At 38.4% G+C, this 13,966-nt stretch overlaps 1 pseudogene; it reads right to left on the bottom strand.

Annotated features, from left to right (window-relative positions):
• Window positions 1–11,760: 11,760 nt before the first annotated feature.
• LOC119807445 lies at window positions 11,761–12,522 on the bottom strand (annotated as a pseudogene).
• Between the last annotated feature and the right edge of the window lie 1,444 nt (window positions 12,523–13,966).

Here is a 13,966-nt window from a genome sequence, read left to right as displayed (position 1 = left end):
CCAGCCTGGTCTACAAGAGCTAGTTCCAGGACAGGCTCTAGAAACTACAGGGAAACCCTGTCTCAAAAAACCAAAAAAAAAAAAAAAAGAAAATCAAACAAAACTATTATTTTATATAAAATCTATATCAATTATTTTTCTTTGCTATATTATTTTAAATGTCACCAAGAAGTCATATATAATTTTTTATACTCTATATATTTCAGATGTGATGTTTATAGTTAATTTTGGCGTTTCTGTCACATTTTCCTTACCAAGTCTTTTTAACAGTACAGGAAATAGCCTTTGAAATCTAAAAAATGGTTTCATTCTCTCTCTTTCTCTCTCTCTCTCTTTCCCTCTGTCTGTCTATGTGAGCAGTGAACCATAAGCTATTCTCTTGTAGAAACTATTGTTAAGAAGACTATGTTCATATGGCTACTGAAACTTTCAACTTTTTTTCCAGTTAAGATTCGGAGCCTTATGTTTTCCTTTGGCTGCTGTAAAGGTGTCAAGTCTTACCAAAAACTGTTTTTCTGACCCTTTTTTCTGTGTGTACGTGTGGTGTGTGTGTTTTACTGGGGAACAAAACTAGAGCTGTGAGAATGCAAGGCAGGCATGCTATCAATGATGTATATCTCAGACCTCTTCTGACTTATATTTCTAACACAGTTTCAATAAGTTGCTCAGTCTGACCCGGAACCCATTCGATAACCTACATAATCCTTGAGCTTCCAATCCTCTTATTTCTTCAATCTCCTGAGGAGCTGGAGTAATAGAACTGTGTCACCAGGTCAGTTCAGTAAGCCCATTTTCAGAGTGTGTACCTAAGAGGGTGCCTTTGGGAATGCTTGAAGCATACTTTCTGCTCCTGTTCTCATAGCTGCAAAATCAGGACATGGGAGAAGACATGAGCAGCCAGTATGCTTCCACACACCTTCATGGAGTCCTGAACTCCATCAATGTCCGAGTGCCACTGTATCATAGAGATTGTATTTTAGCATCCTCAAGAGACACTGTGCATGCCTCCCAGGAATTCCTGGTCCCATATCTGTCATATGCCTAACAGATGTGGACCCACTGAATGGTGAGTCATCTCTAAGATTAGCTTGGCCTTCTTTTCTCCTGATGTGTGTACCCTTCCACAAAACTAAGATGATAGTGTGATGAAATACTCAGTAGGAACAAAGGCAATTCTCAATGGGCCTTGTCACTGTCTTCTCAGCAGGATATTCCCACAGGGCCCAGTTCTCTGCAATGAGTGGTGTTTCGGGATGCTCTTACGTAACTGACAACAATACAGCAGGACATCCAGCTCTGCTGTTCTCTGCCTCAGGCGATGACATCACAACATCTTGCTTCCCTCATTAATGAAAGGCAGGAAGTTGACTATTAGATATGTTTTTAATTTCAACAGACCCAACGTTTTGGTCAAAATATAAAACCAAGAATATTAGTCTCAGTATCTGAAACCATAGGTGGAACGGCCCAAGAATCTACTGTTTCACCTGAGAATTCAATGAGAAACATAGTCCGATTTTTCGTTTCTCTAAGGAAAAAAAAAAACTCTATAAAGCTATGAAAAACACTGTATGCATTTCTGTTTTCATGAAATATTCATGGATAATGACAGGTTTGCCAAAATTATGTAATCAGCTATGTTTAAATTGGTGCTGTTATAATTAATGTTCATTTGAAGATCCTCAGAGAGAAAGAGAAGATTCAACTCCAGTTTTGTAATGATCTGAGGTTATTCTCCTGACTGCTTTTTCAAACACCTGGGCTAACACCTATGTAAATCAGATTATGCTAATGTGTGCATATTAATGAAGGTCAAGCTTTAGTGTTCCCACAAGTAATCTAAAGAAAAAACTCATTTCCTGCTTTGGACAATATTATTACCAATGGAGTCTATTCTTATGTACCCAAAGAATATTAAGAAGTAGAAACCTCCCCTATCAATGCTTCTAAAACTTGATCTGTCTTATTTTAAGATGTTCTTGATTGCTATTTGTTTTTCTTATATGCTACAAATAATCTGTGACAACAGAAGATGCCCTATCTTTGGGCTCTAAAAATCTGCAGGGAATCACTTTTCCTTTGAACTAACTTCCACATGGGTAAAGGAAAGATGACCTCATCTTTGAAGTGGCCTTTCTAAAAGTTAATTGTTATAGATGCTATCACAAAAATAAAAGGAAGAGGAAAAGAAAGAAACAAAGAAAGACAAAATGGAGGAAGAGAGAAAATGATTGTCAGCAAGGACTAGAGAATCGGTACATTTTATACACTGTTGATAGGAATGTAGAATGGTGCAACCACCATGGAAAACAGAAGATGGTTACTCAGCAAATTAATGTAGTTACTATACTAGTCAGTAGTAATTCCAAGCTATACCCAAAAGATTGAAGGCAGGGTTTCTCAAAAGCACACACACACACACACACACACACACACACACACACACTATATTTATAGCAGCATTATTTAAAATGGTGAGAAGATGGAAGTGATCCCACAGCCTATGGATAAATTAATCAATTAATGAATGTGGTATATGCCTACAATGGACTATTATCCAGCATCTAAAAGGAAGATAATCCTGACATTTAATAAATGAATGAACCTTGAGAACATCAATTATGCCAAACAAGACAAGCAAATCACAAAAAAATGCCAATCTATGATTTCACTTATCTGAAGTATCAAAAACAATCAAACTGAGTTAAATGGACAGTAAAATTTGGTTAGGAACTAGAGAAAATGGAAACAAAAAGATTCTATTCAATAGGTATAAACCTTTTGACTGACAGGCAGGAGTGCTCTTGAGATACTGTTAGTGCACATTAATAGAGTGGACTATTTGTTCAAGGGCTGTAGTGATGGTAACATTAATGCTCTTTCTACCACAGCCATGAAAATAAGAATGATTGCCACCCACAGTATCACTGCTTGAAACAGAGGACCCTGTATCCATTTGGTAGCTCAACAATGATCTTCTTACTATAATTTCTAAAGACAGAATAAAAGGATATTTCATACCTCTATCTGGTTCCCAGAGTCAAACAACACAGTAAAGTTTTAGAAAGGTTACAAACATGTTCCCACTAAAATTGGTCCTAAATCCTGCACTGGAGACAGAGATGGATGGAGAAAAGAATTTATAGTGAACTTAGAGCAATTAGGGCCCTCCTGTGAGAAGAGAACATTTGAAGAATAAGAGATAAGGGCTTGCTGTTTGCTGTCCATCTTCATGTCTTCAGAGCCCACAATTGTGATAGGAACGATGGTGAGGATTCCTGGAGGATTCATGAGAAGCATGGCTTCTGTCATCTCGTATTCTTCCTTCCCTTTGTTTCCCTGGGGAACTTAGAGGAGAGAGAGAGAGAAAGAGAGAGAGAGAGAGAGAGAGAGAGAGAGAGAGAGAGAGAGAGAGAGAGAGAGAGAGAGAGAGAGAGAGAACGAGGGAGGGAGGGAGAGAGAGAGAGAGAATATCAAGACAAGGAAGCCGCATTACCTCTCAAGCCCCTGCCCTGAAAGCAGCCATGATCATCCATTCTCTGGAGCATTCAGCAAAAAGCCATTTAGAATGATTTTTGGCCAGGAGGTGTTGGCACACGCCTTTAATCCCAGCACTTGTGAGGCAGAGACAGTCAGATCTCTGTGAGTTTGAGGCCAGACTGATCTACAAGAGCTAATTCCAGAAAAGGCTTTAAAGCTACAGAGAAACCATGTCTTAAAAAACCAAAAAACATAACAATAACAACAACAAAAAACATATAAACCAAAAGTAATGATTTTGTTGGTTTTTTCCTCTTCTTTTCTTCTTTACATTACAAACAAAGGCAGTAGTGGTGTATTCTCTGAATAATTTCCATTTTACAATACTATTTAAAAGTCAGAAACCAGATATGCATAAAACTAAGGTAAAAATCTAAGTATGTTAGTCTTAAGTACTGACTCATTACAGAGCTAAGCAGAGTTTTCCATACTTTTCAATCATTCCAAATCACCAGCTGCTTGCTCAGCTACACTGAGAGCTAGCTTTGTTCTTTAATCTTGTTGTTGCAGTTTCTAGTTCTGGGCTTAATAGCAAGGCCGATGGATTGGGTTTATAATTCCAGTGACTTGGGAGTCCAAGTCATGGAGATGTCATGCTCAAGGTCTGAGTCCAGCGTATGGCCATGGGAAAGACGTGAGAGAGGAGGCTCTGCGGCAGACAGCTTGCCTGGCATGTGCAGTACACAAGATGCCTTGGTTCCATCCCTAGAAATGAAATAAAATAATCAAATAAATACTACCTACCAACTAAATGCAAATCGTACCCAGAATACTGTGCCTGGTGATATGAGATGAGAATTCTTCAGCAAGCCTCCACGCAGTCTTCCTCGCCTATGGTGAAAACACTAATAAATTACCTGAAGAGGGAAGCAATATTACATAACACCAATAATGCTGATAGCAGCCAGCCTACTGGAAGAGTGGAAGAAAAATGAATGCTTGTAGAGAGAGACATGTCAGAGATAATCATGTAACATTTTCCACCTGCAATTTACATAGATGAAGGATGCCCTATGGGGAATGCCGAGCAGTACAGTGTGGCAGGAGGATCACACTACAGAATTACTTTATAAGACTTTATATAAGAACCAGGACTCACAGGCAAAGCATTTGTTCTTTCTTTTTGTTTTTGTTTGTTTGGTTTGTTTTTTGGTTGGTTGTTTTTTTTGTTTTTCGAGACAGGGTTTCTCTGTACAGCTTTGAAGACTGTCCTGGAACTAGCTCTGTAGATCAAGGTGGCCTCAAACACATAGAGATCTGCCTACCTCTGCTTCCTAAATGCTGGGATTAAAGGCATGTGCCACCACCGCCCTCTGGGGCAAAAATTCGTTTCCCATTTTGTGTTACACTTTTCTCTTGAAGAGAGAAATTCTTCCCTTGTAGAAAGTTGTCTTCTTCAAGTTGCAACACAGTTCACAGAGCTCTAGGATTAATATGCAGGGCTGTCCTTGAAGAGACTTCCACTCTCCATCATAAAATTATATTGCACCTTTAACCCTTTCAAATAAAATATGAATAAATTTGACATATCGTTTTCAAAGTTGCCTAATTTTCCTTGTTCAAATAACATTTCTTGTGTTTAACTTATGTTAAGATCCACGAACATTCCCAGAATGTGTACAGATATTTTCACCACATAACCATTGTATACTCTATTGCAGTGTCTGATTTTCATTGTTTTTTCTCACTCCTTGACTTTTAAAATACCACCTGAAGTGTTGAACTATTATATAATCAATACAATTCAAGTGAAAATTAAAAAAGAAAAGAGCAACTTAAAATTATGACATAAATAAAAAAAACAGCATCTGCTTTATTGAAATCCTTTGGGGTCCAGCCCCAAAACTCTTTTTAGGGTTGAGACAGAACACTACAGCAAGCAGAAGGAATGTTTTCTTAGGTTATCTGAGGGTAAAGGAACCAACTCTCTCACTCCATGTTTTTCCAAATCAGTTTCTTTATTGTTCTGCCTCTAATATTATTCTACTGTCCTAACTCTAATTTTTCCTCCCAGCTTCTTCTAGCCTCCAAACTTTCTTTCCTCCAGGAGACTTGGAGTAATAATAAAAAATTACAAGAGTTACTTCTTCTTGGTCAAAAGCACATTCCTAGGGTAATGAGATAAGGAGTTGAGCCATTTACCATGTCAGCACAAAGCTTAAGGGTTTCACGTTTTCAGGTGTAAGACTGTGACCAGACTTGGGGTAGACACAGTACCCAGTGACTAATCTTGAGATATTGGTCTGTTGTCAGCCGACTGACAAATGAAGAAGTGGCATGCCTTTCTTAGGGTGCTTGTAGAGAAACCTTGGTTGGACATCTGTAACTCTGACCTTGTGCATAGCTATAAAATTTTAAACATATGACCTATTTACAAAAGCCTTTAGTTTGAACTTGCTCTAAGGTAAAAATGAGCTAACTGTGTGCAGTTAGTTTGAGCAAAGAAAACAAAGCAGGCTAGCAGGCTTTTAAGTGTCTACAGTCCTCACGGGATAAATAGATCTAGTTATGAAGCATGCCCTAGTATGTTTTCTATATATCAAAATTATATAGATAAATGAAAAGTCATCTTCCTGACCTCCCACAGATATATGTGTCCATAAAATTGAATTGTAATCATGAGATTACATATACACATCGCATGAGATTACACACTACAGTGGAGAATCACCAAGCTGCTTTAGCTAATGTGAGCACCAGTTTCCAGAGCGAATGGTCCTACAGGCCTTGGCTGGACAGGATTAACCTCCATCAGAGTCATTCCCCTTGTGGGCTGACATCTGAATTATCAACTGTCATATGCTGTATATTCTGACAGCCTCTGACACTGCCCAAAGGAAATTCACATTAAAAATTTCCTTAACTGAATATGTTTGAAACATCTTAACAATTATTAGAATAACAGTAAATTCACATGAAAATTACCTGAATTATTCCACTTGGAAAAAAGGTAACTGGAGGAAAATGATTATAGTTTCAAGATATACTAGGTTGATATAAAATATATTCCCACAAGCAAACTTACACCAAAATTTATCCCTGACATAGATAAGAAAAGTGAGATGTTAAATAGTCATTGATAAATGTAGAAGGATAGAAACTTTCCTAACTATTTGTTTGGTTTGAACCTTGGACTTTCAGTGTTACTGTTCCTTTCCATCTTCCCATTGTATCTGCATCTAAACAGAGTACAAGGAAAGGGACATGATAGAGACCACAAGCTTAAAATGAAATTCAAATGAGCAAGGAAATTATGAATTACTATTTAACCAGAATTATCTTTCCAGACAATACAATCTTCAGATGGTAAACTATCATGTGGGTTGAAATAAGTAAAGTTCAATAGCTTGGCTTCTCTATCATAATATTAGAGAAAGGTTTCTTTTCCACAGGACTCATTATTTTTGTTAAGTATTATATTCCAAGCTCCCATGTAAATCTAACCTATGTTTGGTACAAGTAAGTCCATGAGAATGCTAGAAAAGTTAACTGTGAAGGTACTGTGTTGAGGCAAAGTTAGCCATGTGGATAAAAATATAAAAAACAGCACACTTTGATTTGCTAGTGGCTTGCTGCTATAAAATGGTTTGTGACCTGGAAAAGAAGGTATTTGTCCATATTTCATCCTATGTTTTCTGCTTAAAATTCTGTCCTCATTGCCATTATTTATCCATGTGTCATCATACATGCATTTAATGATATCACTTAGGAGGGTGAGATAAAAAATATGAGTTCAAAGCCAGATGGCAATGGCCACCTATAGCTTCTATAATTGAAAACAATTACTTGTCAAAATTTCTAATGATTTTGCCAAATCAGTGCTTCCCTTCCGAGTAATTTGTGACTCAGAGGAAAACCATGCTCTAGTAGTTCATAAATCAAATTCCCCTACTCCTATCAGCACCTTCTTATGATTTCCTATTGCTATGACTACCTAGTTATACCCACCTTACAACCCCGTCTTTGTTTCATGAAATTGTTAGGAGTAATTATTATGCTTATGTTTGGCCCCTGTAACCCTGCCTATTTTGCCCATTCAGTCCCCCATTTGGGAACCCCCCACCCATGAGTTATAAAACCGGTATCTTCCTCACATCCAACACTGACCTCTCAAAGCCTGCCTAAGGATGAAGCAGCTGATACACAAGAATTTTTAAAAATGCTTAATTATTTGCTTGCTTTAATTAATTTGGCCATGATGGTATGGGTCAGTGTTTTTTGCTCCTCCCATCTTTGGGATTAACAACACTTCCATACTCACAGAAAAAATCTCAGATTTGTGGCCTGTTGGGCTATATAAGGTAGGAAAAACGATTAATCTCAGAAGAAAGAATAATATTTAAAGAATCTATCAATACATGCATTTAAATGAGAGAATGAGGCAAGTGGTGGAAAGGGTGAACTAATCAGAAATGCAATGCAAATTCCCAAACTGGGCTTGGAACAAAATTAAACAATCCCTGATTTTATTTTATTTCTTATTTTGTACTTCAGTAGTTATATTCCTTAAGTTTACGCACATACACCCAAAACCTGCAGATTGCATTTGTCTTTGGAATAAAATATTGAAAAAGTAGCATGTTATCCATTACATATAGGTCTCAGTTTTCTGTGTGTCCTGATAACATCCCAATTGAATTATCATTGCTAAAGGAAGGAAAGGAGAACTGTTTAGTGCAGAGATAAAGAGCTATGATTCTAGGAGCTACCTTAAGAGATCCTTTGAATAAGAAACGGCCATTTGCTGTGTAGTCAGATTGACTATCTCAATCTGTCATCATAGAACCTACATCGAGCAACCGATGGAAGCAGATGCAGAGAACTACAATGGAGCATGGGACTAAGCTCCCAAAGTCCAGTCAAAGAGAGGAAGGAGTGAGAATAAGAGCAAACAGGTCAAGACCATAATGGGGCAACCATTGAAACAATTTACCTAAGCTAATGGGAGCTCACCAACACCAGCCTGACAGCAAGGGAGCCAGCATAGGACCAAACTAGGCTCTCTGAATGTGGGTGACAGTTGTATGGCTGGGGCAGACTTTGGGGCCACTGGCAATGAGACCAGCATTTATCCCTACTGCTTGTACTGTCTTTTTAGAACCTATTCTCTTTGGAAATATACCTTGTTCAGCCTAAATGGAGTGGGAGGACCTTAGTCCTGTCTCAAAGCAATATGCTAGACTTTGTTGACTTACCCTTTCTGAGGAGTAAATGGGGAATGGGATTGGGGCAGGTGGAGGGAGCAGGAGGAGGGGAGGAAGAGGGAAAAGGCAGCCATAAAGAAAGGTTGTGCTTCTCTGGTCTTTGCTTTCTACAAAGTACTCAGAAAAATAAACTAATTTTTCCTCTTTTTCTTCTTTTCTTCTTTCTGTTTTATTTCAAATTCTGAAATATTAGTCTGCACAGTTTGCTTTCTTATGATTCAGTAACCCACAACCAATCACCTTCTTAAATTACTAAGAGAAACATTCTAGAAATAAAAATCCAGAAGTTTCCTGTCTTTCAGAAAGGTGTGATGAAATCTCACACCACTCCTCTTCATTTTGGCCAAGGTGAAGCATTGCTGTCCAGGTGCTCATGTTAGTCTGCTGGGGAAAAACACAGTAGACTTGGGGATCATTAGTAGCTGCACTTTCAACTTCCATAGGGTTCTTGGCAAAGGTCCTCCACGGATAAGGGGGCATGGATGTACTATAGCTCAGTTATATATAACGGCCAGAACAAGCATGGGTTCGGAGTTCTCTTTTTAAATCTGTCTTTCCCCGAAAGACTCCCCACCACCTCTAGTAACCTAGGCACAAAACCCTCAGTTCCCACCCAGAGCAAGTTTGAAGAAACAGTTTGAAGCATGTAAATGTATTTTGTCTCCTGTGAAATCTACAGTGGAAAAGATGAAATTATACTCTAGAGGGCCATACCTGACAGATATCAGATGGCTGGTTATTTTATTTTTATTGATGCTTTATGGATTTCACATCATGTATTCCTATCCCACTTATCTCCTGTTCCCTGCCTCATCCCTATGCCCCCTCTAAACAAAACCAAATTTAAAAGAAAGGTCAAACAGAACAAAGGCACAAAACAAAAATAAAAACAAAAACAAATGGAACAGACAAATCAAAAAAGAATCTTGCAATCTGAGTACTCCTTTCCCAATCCTTATAAAATCTTCAGGAAAATACCGGTTTCTTTTATTATCTTATTTATTTGTTTGTTTAGTTTATATTTGTGCTCTTTTTTTGTAGTTCATTTTAATATACTTATACCTTACACCATTCAATGGGGGTACATACATTTAGGGTAAAATATTCTACTTAATGACATAAAAATACTTGTGCTGGTGACAAAATGGACAGACTAGTCTGGTTACAAAGTGATAATTTCAGTTAATTATGATTTTCATTGATATTGCCATGAAGTACTGCAAAAATACTTAAATTATATCTTTCAAGATAAAAAGATTGAAGTCAAGTATATGTGTTAGCGAGTAGTTGGAGAGAGATTGAAGAGGACAGACAGAGAGAAAAAGGTCAAACCTAGAGAGAACAAGAGCATAAGAGAGGGAGAATGGTGGGGAGAGATGGAGAGGGAGTTATCTAGAACATGGAGGTTCCTCAATCCACAGGCCTGCGGATTCCTACATTACCTTTTGTGTGTCTTATAGACAAAGCAAATCGGCAGAAACAGATAGCACTGCACTGTAAAACCATAACTATGAAATTATAGCAGGAAAGCATGAGATAAAGAAACACCTAAAATGGCAAAGGACACCAGCTAAATAAAAGTATGACATTTATTAGAGGTTTCATCTTGGTTTCCCAGTCCTGTAGATCATGGGGACACATAGGAAGCAGTCCTCAAGGAAAGCAGTACATAACCACCTCTCCAAAACAATGAAAGTCTTGTCCTAGGCAGTAGCTCTTAAAAACCTGAATACAGATGACTCAGACAAGAACTGTCCAGTTGTTTTGGAGAGCATTTTCATTTCCCTTGCAGGACTTTCTATTTATATCCCAATTTTATACCTTAATTAATGCTACTGTTGAGAAATATTATTCTCCATCTACTATATTCTAATGAAGGGGGATTATACCTTGTGTTCTGCAGTGGAAGGAGATAAAAAGCATATTTGAAGTTCACAGATATGTACAGTAGAAGTTACTCAGTGCCAAACTGTCAAGATTAAAATACAATTCTTTCTCTCATTAAAGACATGACTGAAGAAATTACTTAACATTTCTACATCACACATGGCAATAGCAGGCCCTGTAGGACTGGATCAACTGAATAAGTATATATAAGTACTAGGAGACTGTCTAGAATACAGAAAGCTCTAAATAAATTTGACCAATAGTACTGCAATGAAATTGTTGTGTTACTTTTATAACTTTGTAGATGGGACTCATTACAAGTGATCTAATAATTTAGTTTTTTAAACACAATGAAAAAAACTGATGAGTCAATGAAATTAAGATATCAGTTGTTATGGAATAATCTTTTTGTACACTGTGAAGATGTGTCTTTGCCATGGTGCCTTCTGATTGGTTTAATAAAAGAACTGACTGGCCAGTAGCTAGGCAGTGGATAGAGGTGGGACACAGAGGATACTGGGAGGAAGAAGGTGTCTTGAAAGTCAACTGAGACTCAGAAGCAAGATGAAGGTGTCTTGTTGAAAGAAGGTACCTATGTGGCAGAGAATAGAAAAGCAATATGGGTTAATTTAAAATGTAAGAGTTGACTAGTAATAAACCTGAGCCATCAGCCAAGCACTTATAATTAATATTAAGTCTCCGAGTGGTTATTTGAAACTAGTTGGTGGGACAGAAACATCCCCCTATACTAAACATGAATACTAGATGGAACTAGAGACAAACCAACTTTATTTCTCATTAACCAGTTAAGTTATGGCGTGAATATTAATTTATTGTTTACATTTAAAAATTCAATTAAATTTATTTAAATTGAAAAACATTTATGAAAACTGCATCTAGCTTCAAGACTCTTGTTACAAAAATCACTAGTATTTCTAAGGCAGAATATTTATCTTAAAATCAGTTGTTACTTTGGAATTGGTTTTTTCATTGTGGAGCATGGGAAGAAAAACTGGGTTATTTAGAGAAGATATATGCATCTGTAATACGGTACAGACTTGGTAATCAACATTTCTGGCATCTCAAAAGCAGTTTCCAAAGGCCTTCTTTTGGCAGAGTCTATCAGTGCCTAAAATCCTTTGTCGCCTTCTTTCGTGAGAGCCAAATATTATCTGCAGTGTCCCACATCAGCAGTTTTATACTTTACAACAAGGGGTACATCTGCAGCCACTGAGTATTACTGTAGAAGACAGTATAGTGACTTTTGGTGAAAAAATTCCAGGTACCTCTGTGCAAAAGTTAGCTGAACTGACTCGCTCACCTCCATGGTTACAGCTTTCTACAAACATTACTTGTTTATGACAACTTAATGTTTCTATTTCCACCCTCACCCCTTGCAGAAAACTTTATCCTTCTCTTTGCACAGGTTCTTACAACAGTATCTCCAATATGGCTAAAGTAACAGCATATAGGTGCAAATTCACTGGAAGGTCTATTACACATAGCTGGATTCCTGTTTTGTGGATGCCAAGTTTTTCAACATCTAAATTCATTAACTTCATACCATAATCTGAAACTTTCTCTAGATTTGGTGCTTCAAATTTTAGTACTAAGGTACCCCTATTATCTTCAGCCCTTAATGTAATGATGTCTTTATTATCCACACATTTTAGTATTTTGGTATGCTGACAAGGTTCAGGCACATGGCCAGGATGTGGTCTCAGTGGTACTTGAGAAAATCCTTGGAGCACAGGGTGAGATGTGAGAAAGTTCCATGCTCTGCAGGTTCACGCCACTGAGCTCATGTCCCAGCAGCCTCCTTGATGAGGTCCCTGAGTGCTTCCAGCACATTCTTCACGATGGAGCCCTGGACCAGACATGCCTCAAACATGGTGGCCCTAGAGAACATTAGAGGAGCGAGGTCAAGCCATTAAGGACTCCTGGGTCAGCATGGGCAAGCCACAGTAAGGACACAGAGCAGATGACCTGACCCAGGAGTTTTGATACTAAATATGACTTCATAGTTGCTTTCAGAACTGTAGCGAAAACAACTTAAACTGCTAAAAATCTAAATTGAACTAGCATTACTGCAGATCTGAAATATGAAAAAACAATGAGGTGACATGGCCAAGAACTGTTCTGTGAGAAAAACACAATTCTGGCCCTAGAAAAACTGCTCATTTTATACGATAGCTTAATATCCCACATAAAATGCAGTAGATCCAACACCTGCTCCTAAGACAGGGATCAAGAGAAATGGATGTTGGACAGAAACGTGTAATGACGGTTGGCAAACATAAAACCAGAGTGAATGCAGATGTGTCATAGCTGGGAACTTGATACTGTAATAAAGGGAAAAGAAAGTTAATTTAGAAACAAAAAAGTCAGTAGACTTGTAAAGAAAACTGAAAGCTGTGGGACAAGAAGGTGAAGTTACTTTTTTCTTTTATTTTTTTTTTCTTCATTTTACATTCCAACTGCAGTTCTCTCTCCCACCACTCTTCCCACCCCAAATCCTTGCCTTCCCTCCAGGCCACCCCATATCCACTCTTCTTAACAGATAAGGGCTCCCATGGGGCGTCAGCAAAGATGGTACATTAAGTTGGAACAGGACCAAGTACCCCCACCTCCCCAGCCCACATCAAGGCTGAGCATGACATCCCACTACAGAAAATGGGCTCTAACAAGCTAACTCATGCACCAGGGATAGATCCTGGTCCTACTGCCAGGGGTTCCTCAGATATTTCAAACTTTACCACTGTCAACCACATACGGAGGGCCAAATTCAGTCCCACAGAGGCTCCACAGCTGTTGGCCTCGAGTTCATGAGTTTCCACGAGCCTGGCTCAGCTATCTCTGTAGATTTATCCATCATGATCTTGACCACCCTTGCTCATATATTTCTCCTCCCTCTCTTCCACTGGATTCCTGGAATTCAGCCTGGTGCTTTGTTGTGAATCTCTGCATCTGATTCTATCAGTTACTGGATGGAGGCTCTTATGATGATAGCTGGGGGTATTCACCAATCTGATTACAGGGGAAGACCGGTTCAGACACCCTCTCCACTATTGCTAGGAGTCTTAGCTATGGTCGTCCTTGTGGATTCTTAGCAATTTTCCTAGCACTAGGTTTCTCTCTATCAAGATCTCTCTTTCATTGCTCTCCCACTCCATCCCTTTCCCACCTTAACCATCCAGTTCTCTCATGTTCTCATCCCCCAACCCCTCCCATTTATTGCTCCCCTACCCCCAATTTACCCAGGAAATTTCATCTAATTCCCATTCCCAGGGCGATTCATTCGTCCCTCTTAGGGTCTTCCTTATTATCTAGCTTCT

This window comes from Arvicola amphibius, chromosome 2 (assembly GCF_903992535.2).
Source record: "Arvicola amphibius chromosome 2, mArvAmp1.2, whole genome shotgun sequence".
In the NCBI taxonomy this organism is placed as follows: domain Eukaryota; kingdom Metazoa; phylum Chordata; class Mammalia; order Rodentia; family Cricetidae; genus Arvicola; species Arvicola amphibius.
Note: the sequence above shows the minus strand (reverse complement) of the source record. Positions and strands in the feature narration are given on the sequence as shown.